The sequence below is a fragment of the Bubalus bubalis genome, chromosome 13, assembly GCF_019923935.1.
Source record: "Bubalus bubalis isolate 160015118507 breed Murrah chromosome 13, NDDB_SH_1, whole genome shotgun sequence".
NCBI lineage: Eukaryota > Metazoa > Chordata > Mammalia > Artiodactyla > Bovidae > Bubalus > Bubalus bubalis.
Window position 1 is genome coordinate 11967127 of NC_059169.1, and position 12699 is coordinate 11979825.

Below are 12699 nucleotides of genomic sequence, written 5' to 3' on the forward strand. Positions count from 1 at the left end.
CTGCAAGGCAGGAGACCTGGGTTCAATCCCTGGGTTAGGAAGATCCCCTGGAGAAGGGAAAGGTTTCCTACTCCAGTATTCTGGCCTGGAGAATTCCATGGACTGTATAGTCCATGGGGTCGCAAAGAGTCGGACATGACTGAGCGACTTCACTTCACTTGGTTTTGATTATTAAATTGTATGAGCTGTCTGCATAACCCCCTATCAATCATACCATTTGAAAATATTTTCTCCCATCTGGTAGGCTGTCTTTTCATTTTGTCAACGGTTTCCTGTGCTATGCAAAGATTTTAAGTTAATTAGGTCCTATTTGTTTATTCTTGCTTTTGTTTCTTTTGCTTTAGGAGACAGATCCAAAAAAGATTGTTATGATTAATATCAAAGAGTGCTCTGCCGGTGTTCTCCTCTAGGAGTTTTATGGTTTCCGGTCTTACATTTAGGTCCTTAATCCATTTTGAGTTTATTTTTGTGCACAGTGTGAGAAAATGTTCTAATTTCATTCTTTTACAATATAGTTATCTAGTTTTCCCACGGTGCATTGTCTTTTTATGGTTCTGAATTATGCATTTTTAGCTGTCTTAAATCATTTCTCACTTCTACAAGGGACGATTTTTCGAAATGTCTATACACGTAGTAGAGGAGAGGCTTCATGGAACACCCGTGAATTAGCTGAGTTCTCAGCACTAAAGACACTTGTAGAGGGCAGGCCAAGGCCTTCAGTGTGAAAACTGCCAAGCATCGAGGGGACCCTCCTGGGCAAAGTCAAAGAAAGTCCAAGGCAAATTAAGATAACGGCTCCTCTCCCAACCCAAACCCTCAGTTCCCATGGAGCTCACTGCTCGACTGAAACATACGAAACCAGACCCGATCCATATGCCACGCAGGCACACGCAACACTAAAGTGGGGCTGAGGACTGAGCTCCATCGGTCGTCAGCTCAGAGGACACGTCACCTTGTGAAATGAGACCTTGAAGCACAAAGCTGTTTCTGTCACTGCTGAGAAACACAAGTTTTCATTCCAACCGTTTTCTCACAAAGCGGTTTCGTCTAGTAACATGTGCCATCCATTAAGCACTCATCTGCATGACTTTACTACTCACAATTCTACAAGACTGACTGCTACACTGGGCAGATAAGATACCTGCAGAAGGAAGTTTACTGGGAGAGGCTGGGAAAGGCTGGAGAACGGAGAAGGGCAAACAAGAGGCCAAGTGAGCTCTTGGCTGAATGCCAGGCTCTGGTCTGAACACTCACTTCTACAAGGGGTCTCCCAGACCCTCCTCATGGCTTAAAAGAAGGGGCCACCAGCTGTTTCCCAAACGGGGTGCCTGGGGCTCACTTACGTAGCAAAGTCTAGAAGTCATCAACATTCTATTACCTGCCAAACAAGCCAATAATTAAAGAAATATAAGTGTAACCAGAAGACCAGACCACCTGACCTGCCTCCTGAGAAATCTGTATGCAGTTTTCATGCATGGATATCAAAGCTGGACCATAAAGAAGGCTGAGCACCGAAGAATTGATGCTTTTGAACTGTGGTGTTGGAGAAGACTCTTGAGAGTTCCTTGGACTGCAAGGAGATCCAACCAGTCCATCCTAAAGGAAATCAGTCCTGAATATTCATTGGAAGGACTGATGCCGAAGCTGAAACTCTAATACTTTGGCCACCTGATGCAAAGAACCGACTCATTTGAAAAGACACTGATGCTGGGAAAGATTAAAGACAGGAAGAGAAGGGGATGACAGAGGATGAGATGGCTGGATGGCATCACCAACTTAATGGACATGAGTTTGAGTAAGCTCTGGGAGTTGGTAATGGACAGGGAAACCTGGTCTGCTGCAGTCCATGGGATTACAAAGAGTCAGACACGACTGAGCAACTGAACTGAAGTGTACCCAGTACAACAAACAAGGACAGAAGTTAACAATATCTGGACAGCAAGAAATGGCAAATAAAAAACATACATTTTTAAATATTATAGTCCATTTTTTCAAATAGTAACAGTTTTTGTGTGTGTGCTCAGTCACGTCTAACTCTCTGCAACCCCATGGACTGTAGCCCATCAGGCTCCTCTGTCCATGGGAATTCTCCAGGCAAGAATACTGGAGTGTGTAGTCATTCCCTTCTCCAGGGGATCTTCCCAATGCAGGGATCAAACTCAGGTCTCCTGCAGTGCAGGCAAATTCTTTACCACTGAGCCACTGGGGACTAACTGTTTTGCTAGAACACAAAAATCCTCCTACAACAAGTTCTATGTATAGAATATATATATTCCCAGATCATACAGCATAAAATTTGAAAGAGAACAAAGCAAAACTCAACCAATTATTTGCAAACTCAAATACTGTTTTATGGAAAGACAATGAATGAGAGAAAAACAATTTAAGTTACGAAGAATATTTCTAACACTGAAAAGACAAATATAAGTAAATGATATTCTACCAAAGTCCCACTGAAAGGAAGATGTAAGACAATATAAGCAAGAAAAATAAAGTCTTTATCTAAAGAATTTTGAAGCTGATGAGATTAAGCAAAAAATCAAACAACAAAAAAGTATATCATCTGTTACAGAAAACATGAAGAGACCAAAAAAAGAAAAATCAGAAAAAAATTATGGAATCTTCCTCTCCCCCAAGTCTACATAAATAAACAAGCCTGGGAAATTTTTCCAAACTTGCAACAGATAAACAATCTTTTCTTTTAAAAACAAAAAGTTATACTCCCAAATTCATTTTACTTGAGCCCAAGCAAAACATTTCAAAAGAAAGTTATACTCAAAAATTATTAAAAAGCCTAAATAAAGGAAAAAAAGAAAAGCTACTATAAATAAGTAATACATACTTAAATTGGAAATTCTGAGATGGAATAACTCATGGAAAATTAGCCACTTAATTCATTATTATCGGAAATGACAGTATCAATCCTATAATAACTACTAGATGTTAAAAAAGGCATTTGAAAATTGAACTTTTATTCTTTATGAATATTCCTAAATGTATGTAAGCACTGAATAGCAACTCGTAGTAGATATATCAAAGCAGGTTTTGGGGAGAGTTGAGATTAGGAACAATTTTTACGTTTCTTTTTATTGTTGCTGTTCAATCGGCTAACTCATGTTTGACTCTCTGCAACCCCATAGACTGCAGTATGCCAGGTTCTTCTGTGTTCCACTGTCTCCCAGAGTTTGCCCTGATTCATGTCCGTTGAGTCCGTGATACTATCTAACCATCTCATCCTCTGCTGCCCTTTTCTTCTTTTGCCTTCAATTTTTCCCAGCATCAGGGTCTTTTCTAATGAGTGGGCTCTTCTCATTAGGTGGCCAAAATACTGGAGCTTCAGCCTCAGCATCAGTCCTTCCAATGAATATTCAAGGCTGATTTCTTTTAGGACTAACTGCTGTGAACTCCTTGCTGTCCAAGGGACTCTCAAGTCAACATGAAGCGGATCCCCAGCTGAAGCTGTAAGGGATTCAGGCTCTCTCAAGGACAAATGGCAGGAAATCTTTCTCGGTCAACCGGAAAAGGCAGATGTGTGTGCCTGCAAGGAATACCTAGAAGAGCTACCTGGTCATCCTCCAGAGCAGGTCACAATTCTAGAAAGGCCCACAGTCAGTACCAGGTAAGAGAGCTGGCCTTCAGAGGGAGGTGACACGTGGGTCAAGTCAGGGGATGCATGGCTGTCCACCTACCAAGGCCACCATGGACACGTGACTGTATGGTTGGGTAAAAGGAAATTATAAATGTAAGCTCCAGCTCCATGTGCTAAGGAATCTGTGCGTGTGTGTTAGTCATTCAGTCGTGTCCAACTCTTTGTGACCCCATGGACTGTGGCCCGCCAGGCTCCTCCGTCCATGGGATTCTCCAGGCAAGAACACTGGAGTGGGTGGCCAGTTCCTTTTCCAGGGGATCTTCCCGACCCAGGGATGGAACTCAGATCTCCCACGTTGCAGGCAGATTCTTTACCATCTGAGCCACCAGGGAAAACACTGACTTAGTGGCTTAAGGTTGTTATTATTTTAAAACAGAAAGGTGAACTTAAACATATATATCATTCCAGTGGTGCTATATCTGGAATTCAGACATTTCAAACTTAGTGTTGGGGCATTCTGACAAAGAGCAGAAAGTATATTATCCCTCCTCTTAAACCCGATTCTGGGACCTTCTCAGCTTCCAGTGCCCATTGCTGCTTTGCCTAAATAAGGCACAGGGAAGGCCATGGATGTTACGTATAGCATATATTTCATGTGTAACCAGCTGCCTCTAAGTTGGCATCGTACAAGGGGCAACTGTGTGGGACTCCACTTCTGCTCATCAGCAAGGATTTATCCATATGCCCCCCCACCCAGAGAGCAGCATATTGACCATGCTTTACAAAAATGGACAAGTTTCAAAGTTGAAAGCCCTTGCAGATCTCTATTTACTAGGACCATTTATAAAAGATTATAAGCATTCCAATAGTAACTATTTCATTTCTATTCATGTTTTAAGTTGTGATGAATAATTATACTGATCAATGCTGAAAATCAATGGCATTGAACGAGCAGTTTACAAAAGACACAGGTAAATGGAGAGAGAACCCTGTTAGTGTTGAGAAGGAACCAATATGGTAGCTAGGACAATTTTCTAGAAATGAATATAAAGATTTTTCTGCAATAGAAAAATCCATGCAGAATATTTATAGAGCATGACAAAGCCATAGAGAATTCATCCAGAAAATAAACAGGCAATGAAAAAGCAAAGGAAATATTCATTTTATGTCATTGTAGAACTTAAAATGCACTGCTAAAGATAACTGTCAAGATGGATCGTTATAAGCTGAGAGGAATCGGAAAGGGAAGCAATGATCACTAGAAGCTAAAATGGCTTCATTAAGAACAAATCAGGCCACAATCACCGCCTCTCTGTCTTTGACAAATTTCTGCTCTCAAAGATCAGGAGACTGTGAGAGCGGTAATCTAACTGGAATTTCGGCTAGGCATTTGGAAGAAATGTTTAGGACGTGATTGTGCAATAAATGGAATTACGAGGAGGGTGACGTTCATCTGCTATTGAACACTGTGCCCAAAGAGTTCTGAATAATTGAAGAACATCTCCCTAGGCGCTGAGTCCCAGAAAAAGGCCCCGCCCTTGCAACTTAACAGCTATCCTTTATTAATTGCTCCAGTGAAGGTTTTAACGGCATGCAAATCGTATTTATGGATAACAAAGCATTAACAAAGAGAAACGCCAGGAGGAAATTTAATAAGAACGTACTGAACGGCCCACATTACATCTTTTTATAGTGCATGATATTACTACTCCGCCGGAACACTCTGAATAAAGAAGTCAGCTGACTGCTTCTACTTGAGCACACATCTTCTCTGAAAGGAAATGGATAAATGCAAGAAGAGCCAGGTTTTCTGTTGGCTCGGCTATCGTAATTATCAGAAGCTCAGGGTTTCTATGGGGTCGCGCAGAGGTGGACATGACTGAAGTGACTTAGCAGCAGCAGCAGGGTTTCAGCATGGCATCTTCCTGGGAAAGACTCCTGAGCCCCGATCAATCTATTGATTGATCTATCCATCTATGTACAATTTGCTGCATAGGCAACGGACTGGAGAAACACAGACATCTCATAAAATCTGCTCTGCTTGATAAAATGTCCACTGAAGCCCCACTGAGGGACAGAGCCCTTTCTTATTACTTACATGGGCTAAATTCTCCACATTCATCATTTTTCTTGTCAGTCTAAAACATCTGCCTGTAAACCATGGTTCTTCTTAAAATGTCAAAAGAAAAACTGGGGGAGATTTTTTTTGAAAGTAGAAATCAGTTCAGTTCAGTGATGTCCAACTCTTTGCAACCCCATGGACTGCAGCATGCCAGGCTTCTCTGTCCATCACCAACTCCCGGAGTGTGCTCAGTAACAGTAAGTATAACTTACTATTATAATATTAAGTATAACTCAAAGTTACCTTGCTGGTGTTGCTGGAAATGTGCCATAACACTTCTAGAAACTAATATGTCCCAATACCGTAAATACTATGGAGTGTCTATAATTTGTCACTTATAAGAATTAATCTTTGGGAAAACATCCCAAGGAATGAAAAGGCTACAAATACAAATGTGTTCTTTGTAGTCTTGCTTACATAAATGTCAACTCAAAATACCCCAAGAATGACTAACCAAACTATGGTATATCTATGGCCTGCAACAGTAAACACTCAAAAATTATGAACATGAAGACAGCACAGTATAGAAAAATCAGCTGGTTATATTAAAGCTAAAAAAAGAAGGTAAAATCACTTCTGCACAATGATTATAGACACCATAGGCAGGGTGTGGGTGTCGGATGCAAGGAATTTCTCCTTTGACAAGTTGGCTTTATTGCTACATTGTAGGAGTGGGAATAAAGAAATACTAAAAATAAAATAAGACTTCCCTATAGGTCAAATGGTAACGAATCTGCCTGTGATGCAGGAGACCAGGGTTCAATCCCTGGGTTGGGAAGTTCTGGAGAAGGGAATGGCAATCCACTCCAGTATTCTTGCTTGGAGAATCCCATGGACAGAGAAGCCTGGCGGGCTACAGTCCATGGGGTTGCAAAGAGTCAGACACAACTGAGCAACTAACACACACACAAATAAAATAAAGGAGGAGAATCTTCTACAATGCCTTTGTAACTGGGATTACATTCATCTCGGTAGTCTAAAGATTATAAACAGGTTGTATTCCATATATTTTCTCCCATAATGATGAATACTTGGAACCCCAAAACCATTTTTCACTGTTACCTGGTGGAAGGGTTCTCAAACCAACCCTGAAAGGCCATTTCAGAACAATGAAGCTCAGCAACAGTCCAGACAAGTTCTAACTACAATTTACAGTTTCATTTCTATTGAGAAGTACATCCTGTAGCCCAAAGTCACTGCTCACTTGACCTGTTTCAGACGGCTCCACTAGGGGTGGGGGGCAAGGGGGAGACCATCCGAGCAGCGTCTTAGATGTTGAGAACACTCTTAGATTCCCAGGCGTCAGTAGGGTCAGGGTTCTGCAGGTCGGAGCTCTCTCAAGCACGAAGAACTAGGAACCACTGTGGGGTACCCAGCAGGGCAGCAGCAGCGGAGGGAACGTGACAACAGAAACAGGACTGGGGGGTCCCCTCATGCCTCCAGCAGAGTGGGGCAGGGGAGGAAAGGCCCTGCCGCGTTGGCTGTGTCCGCTCTTCAGGAGGGTTAGGGCACTGATGGGTGACAGAGACAGGAGCTGGTCTAGGGGAAGTGGTAGGAGGCCAGCGTTTGCATATTTAGAGTATTTGTAATTGGCATTCTGGAGTCAAGGATACCTATGTAACAGTTAGCATGAAAAAAAAAACCCAGAAAGAAAAGAAGCTAAATGCTACAGACTGAATTATGTCTCCACAATATTCATTTGCTGAAGCTCTAACCCCCAGTGTAACTACATTTGGATATATGGCTTCTGTTGTTGTTTAGTCCTTAAGTCATGTCCAACTCTTGTGACCCTTTGAACTGTAGCCCACCAGGCTCCTCTGTCCATAGGATTTCCCAGGTAAGAATACTGGAGTGGGTTGCCATTTCCTCCTCCTCCAGGGGATCTTCCCAACCCTGGGATGGAGCCCACATCTCCTGCGTTGCAGGCGGATTCTTTACCACTGAGCCACCTGGGAAGCATATGGCTTTTAGGAGGTAGTTAAAACTGAATGAAGTCATAAGGTGGGGTCCTAATCCCATAGGGTAGGTGGCCTTTTAAGAAGAGAGGGATCTCACCTCCCATGTACACCTACCAAGGAAGACCATGTAAGCACGTGTGAGAAGGTGGCTGCTACTGGGAGGAGAGCTCATACCAGGAATTAAATTAGCCAGCACCTTGATCCTGGACTTCCCAGCTTCTAGAACTGTGAGAAATATACTTCTACTTTTATGTCATCCAGTCTGGGGTTTGCTGTTTTGGCAGACTGAGCTAAGACACTACAGTTTATAGATTTACCTGAAATATCATGACTACTATTATTAATATTTATCAATTTATCTGGGTGGGAAGAAAATGAACTCTACATATTACCTACCCATCAACCTCAATTTTGGTTCTAATAAGTTTGAGAGAGAAAAAAAAGATACAAAAGGAACACAGAGTTTAAAACTTTGAGGTCTTCTTCAAACATTGATCTATAATGAAAGGATCTGGAGAAAGAATAGCCTAAAAAGCAAGGAACGTTCTCAGAGTATTATGATTTATTAAGATGGTACAGAGGTGCAACAGAGGAAAAGGGTTCACCTAAAAGTTTTGTGCAGTAATTGTTCATGTATCAATGCAAAATATCCTTGAAGAAAAGAGACCATTGTAAAATATTTTTAAAAGAAAATAACAAAGAACTGGAGATTGCTTTAATCCCATGACCGCTGCAGACACTGAGGCATTGCTAAGCAACATTTCTTCAGCAGCTCAGCTCAAAAAGAGAAAAGCTAAGAAAGGCTATTACAGACAGGGTCAAGATAACCAAAGGGACAGGGGCAGAAGGGGAATGACGGTGGCAACAGGCAAAAGACAGAAGACAGCAAATCTCAGCCATGAAATAAAGACATTCTGGTAAAAGGTGAAAGAAAAAAGAAAAACTATTACATAATGTGAAGATGGAGAACTTACATGATAAAAAAATAAGTTTTCCAACAAGAATCACCCAGAAGGTTTCTGTTCACAGAAATCACAAACCTCGGCTGTTGCTCTTGAAACTGGGATAATACACTAGGTACACTTGAAATCTTTTCTGGGGAGCTGAATACAAAAATTCAAAATACATTTATTAGGGACATCTTTCTACATTCCATGTATATGCATCAATGTATAGTATTTGTTTTGCTCTTTCTTATAATAGGCCCTTACATTACCATATGTAAAATTAGATAGCCAGTGGAAATTTGCTGTATGACACAGGGACCTCAAATTCGGTGCTCCGTGACAACCGAGAGGAGTGGGGTGGGGTGGGTGGTAGAAGGGAGGTTCAAGGAGAGGGGAACATATGTATACCCATGGCTGATTCATGTTACTGCATGGCAGAAACCAGCACGATACTGTAAAGCAATTGTCCTCCAATCAAAAATAAATTTTAAAATATACATATGTATTACATTAGACCTTAAGTAGATTTTAAGTTAAAAATTCACTATGCCCAACTTGAAATGTCTTTGCAATATGCATGGCAATAAGTAAATATTCTCTCTATTGAGAATGTATTTAATTTTAATATTACATCTGGTTAGTGAGGGAATTTCTATGTCTATGATTTACATAATCTGGCTAACTAATGTATCATTAATTCAAATCTTTGTCAGTACTGCTCATTATAATACCAAATGTCTTAGCAGAATCTGTAATTATTCCCAGATAATTAAAAGCTCTTACTACCTGTGACAATGACCAAATTGTGGCAAAGAAAAAAGGAACAGGCATCCTCTGTGAATGTGTTTAAAGCAACCAATGATATTCTGGGTAGACACTGAACAATTACTTAGCAGTGTATTATACTTCCCTGGCGGTCCAGGGGTTAAAAGTTTGCCTTGCAATGCAGGGGACACCGTGTTCCACCCCTGGTCAGGGAATTAAGATCCCACATGCCGTGAGGCAACTGAGCCCGTGCACTTGGGAGCCCATGTGCCACAGCTAGAGAGTCTGTGCACAGCAATGAAAGACCTCACATGACACAGTGAAAAGCCTGCCTGTCACAACCAAGACCCGATGCAGCCGAATAAATAAATAAATACAAATAAACATTTTTAAAAAAAGAAATGTATGAAAAACAAAGTCTTTAATATAGTTTAAATTCTATTACTTTTTCATGATCACAAAAGAAAAAAAAAAAAAACAACACTCATTTCTGACCATCACAACCTTAAGAAGCCTGCCGCAGCTGCCCAATCTATTGGGTTGGCCACAATGTTCATTCTGGATTTTCGCAACATGGTATGGAAAAACCCGAATGAATGTTTTGGCCAACGCAATACGTAAAACCCTTCAGAGGGCATGAGTTCGTGCACCTGACCATCCTGTCACCTAAATCTTGTTCCCCATCAGTGAGGACATCACCACCAGCCAGCACCCATCAGGCTACCGAGTCCTGCTCTCTTCCGGGGAAGAAAACAGGAAGTGGTCATGCATCATACAACAGGTAGAAGAGGAAGTGCTCTCTCTACCACCCCGGGGAAAGGAACGCTGGGAAGCCAATGGAAGTCTGACACCCACCATGCTGGCAAACGTCCATGGGCCATATCCGTTTGCAGTCTACCTAGAGTTGCAAACCTGGAAATGTCTCGTTGAAGTGGTTGTTCAGTCACTGAGTCACGTCCGACTCTTTGCGACCCCTTCGATTGCAGTATGCCAGGCTCCCCTGTCCTGTCCTCCCGTATCTCCTGGGGTTTGCTCAAATTCATGTCCATTGAGTCAGTGATGCTAGCTAACCATCTCATCCTCTGCCACCCCCTTCTCCTTTTGCCTTCAATCTTTCCCAGCATCAGGGTCTTTTCCAGTGAGTCGGCTCTTTGCATCAGGTGGCCAAATGCTTCAGCCTCAGCATCAGTCCTTCCAATGAATATTCAGTCAGGGATGATTTCCTTTAGGATTGATGTAGGGTTGGTTTCCTGATGAAGCGTTAGTGGCTCAGTCACGTCAGACTCTTTGGGATCCTATGGAGTGTAGCCCGCCAGATTACTCTGCCCATGGGATTTCACAGACCAGAATACTGGAGTGGGTAGCCATTCCCTTCTCCAGGAGATCTTCCCCATCCAGGGATCAAACCTGAGTCTCCTGCACTGTAGGCAGATTCTCTCCTGTTTGAGCCGCCAGAGAAGCCTCCAATGTTGAAGAGGCCAATGCTTTTCCCTAACCACACACAAGGTTAATGTCAACTGAAGTTGAACCCACTTGTACCCTGGAAAGCCAGGACAAGCACTCCTATCTGACATTACAAACAGTTCTGAAGGAAGACTGCTTAGAAACTCGTCTCTAGGAAGTGGTTGCAGGGGGAGGAGGGGGGTGTGCAGCAGTGCGGCGCGGTGGTCTTCAAAGGGCCAGTTCAGCCTTCACCACCCTCAAGTTCACAGTCAGGGCTGCAACAGACGCTCAAGTAAACTTGGCCAGTTCAGGCACAGTCAAGGCACCAGGGCATCACCATAAGCCTCTCACATATCATGCCCTCACCTTGATATCTTGACACTCCCTTCATTCAACAAGTGTTTATTGGGTCTTCTTTCTTGCAAGAACTGTTCTAGACATTCAGGAATGAAATAAGGTCCCTGCCCTCAGGGGTCCTGCCAAAATGTGAAAGTCTCACCAGAAGAGTCCACAGGCCATGAAGGATGACCAATGGCCAAGTTCAAGCTGGTAATACCGTCAACTCATGTTCACTAGAACACACACTACGCTCATTGGAAAGAACTTCAGAGCTTGAGGTATTTGTTTTCATGGCTCAAAAGACCCCATCTGAACACTTTCCCCCTCAAGTTTTGTATTTTATTTTTCTCAAGTCACAGCTAACTGTCTTAATGATTGGATGAACTCCCTAAATAATATTCAACACATGTATTGTATGCTATATTTAACAGCAGAATTTAAATAAAGGTAAAAAACCGATGGACAAAACTTGACCCAAACTCTGGTCATGGAAATTAATTACATCAATAAGAGGAAAATGGGAATAAGAGAACTAACTTTGCATTTCTCCATCAAACCTCTCCATGAGATTATTTCAACAGTCAAATGGCTTTTGCAAATATAATCTCCAGCTCCACGTGGTATCCATCCAACTGCCCAGACTAAAATATTTTTGACTCAACTTCCTAATTATTTCCCTGGATTTTTACTATGATCTATGCTCTTCAGGTTAATTTTGCCTATGATATCTGCCTAGTGACAATATTACAGAACACTCCCACCAGCGCATGGCCGTTTCTAATCCTGTGTTCAATCACGTCTCTCTGGTAGCCTGAAATTGGCCACGGTGGAGATATATACACCACAGGAATCAGTGAATGCTCTGAACCAGAGTGCTGTTCTTGTTTTTGCTTTTCAAGACAGCTGATCATTAAATAGTTCTTCCCCATCCAAAGCACCTCATCAAAAAATTATGTACCTTAAAAATTAGTCATAAACTGAAAGATCACCAACTATTAGCCAAAAACATAAAATGAATTTTACTTCAATCCACAAAAGCAGAGGAGGTTCAATAACTGAAACAATCTTTGAGAAAGATGAGTTTCTCACAAATTCTTAGGTCTTATTAGTACTGAGATATTCTAAAGGCCCCAGAGCCTTCCTACCCACAGCCATCACAGGGAAGAGCAACCTGATCTTTACAAATCTAGGAAATAACATTTTGGTATCTTTTTTCCTTCAAATATTTTTTAATGCACCAGTCCATTCTTTTCTAAGAAGCAAAAACAGGATCACACCACACACCCTGTTTTATAAACTGCTTTTAAATGTAAATCTAGTGTGAATAATTTTCCATTGATCAAATAGTCTCCCATACCCTTATTATAGCCTGAACCTTTAAAATGACATGTTAAAATATTTTTTAAAAGGGAAGGAAGGGGCTTCCTTGGTGGCTCAGTGGTAAAGAATCTGCCTGCCAATGCAGGAGACACAGGTTAGACCCCTGGTCCGGGAAGATCCCACATGCCACAGAACAACTAAGCCACGTACCACAAT

The 12699-nt window shown here is 41.8% G+C and overlaps 1 protein-coding gene across 2 annotated transcripts in view; it reads right to left on the reverse strand.

Moving 5' to 3' along the window:
• FARP1 (FERM, ARH/RhoGEF and pleckstrin domain protein 1) overlaps positions 1-12699 on the reverse strand; it is a 309007-nt gene that overhangs the window by 257404 nt on the left and 38904 nt on the right. The window lies entirely within an intron of this gene.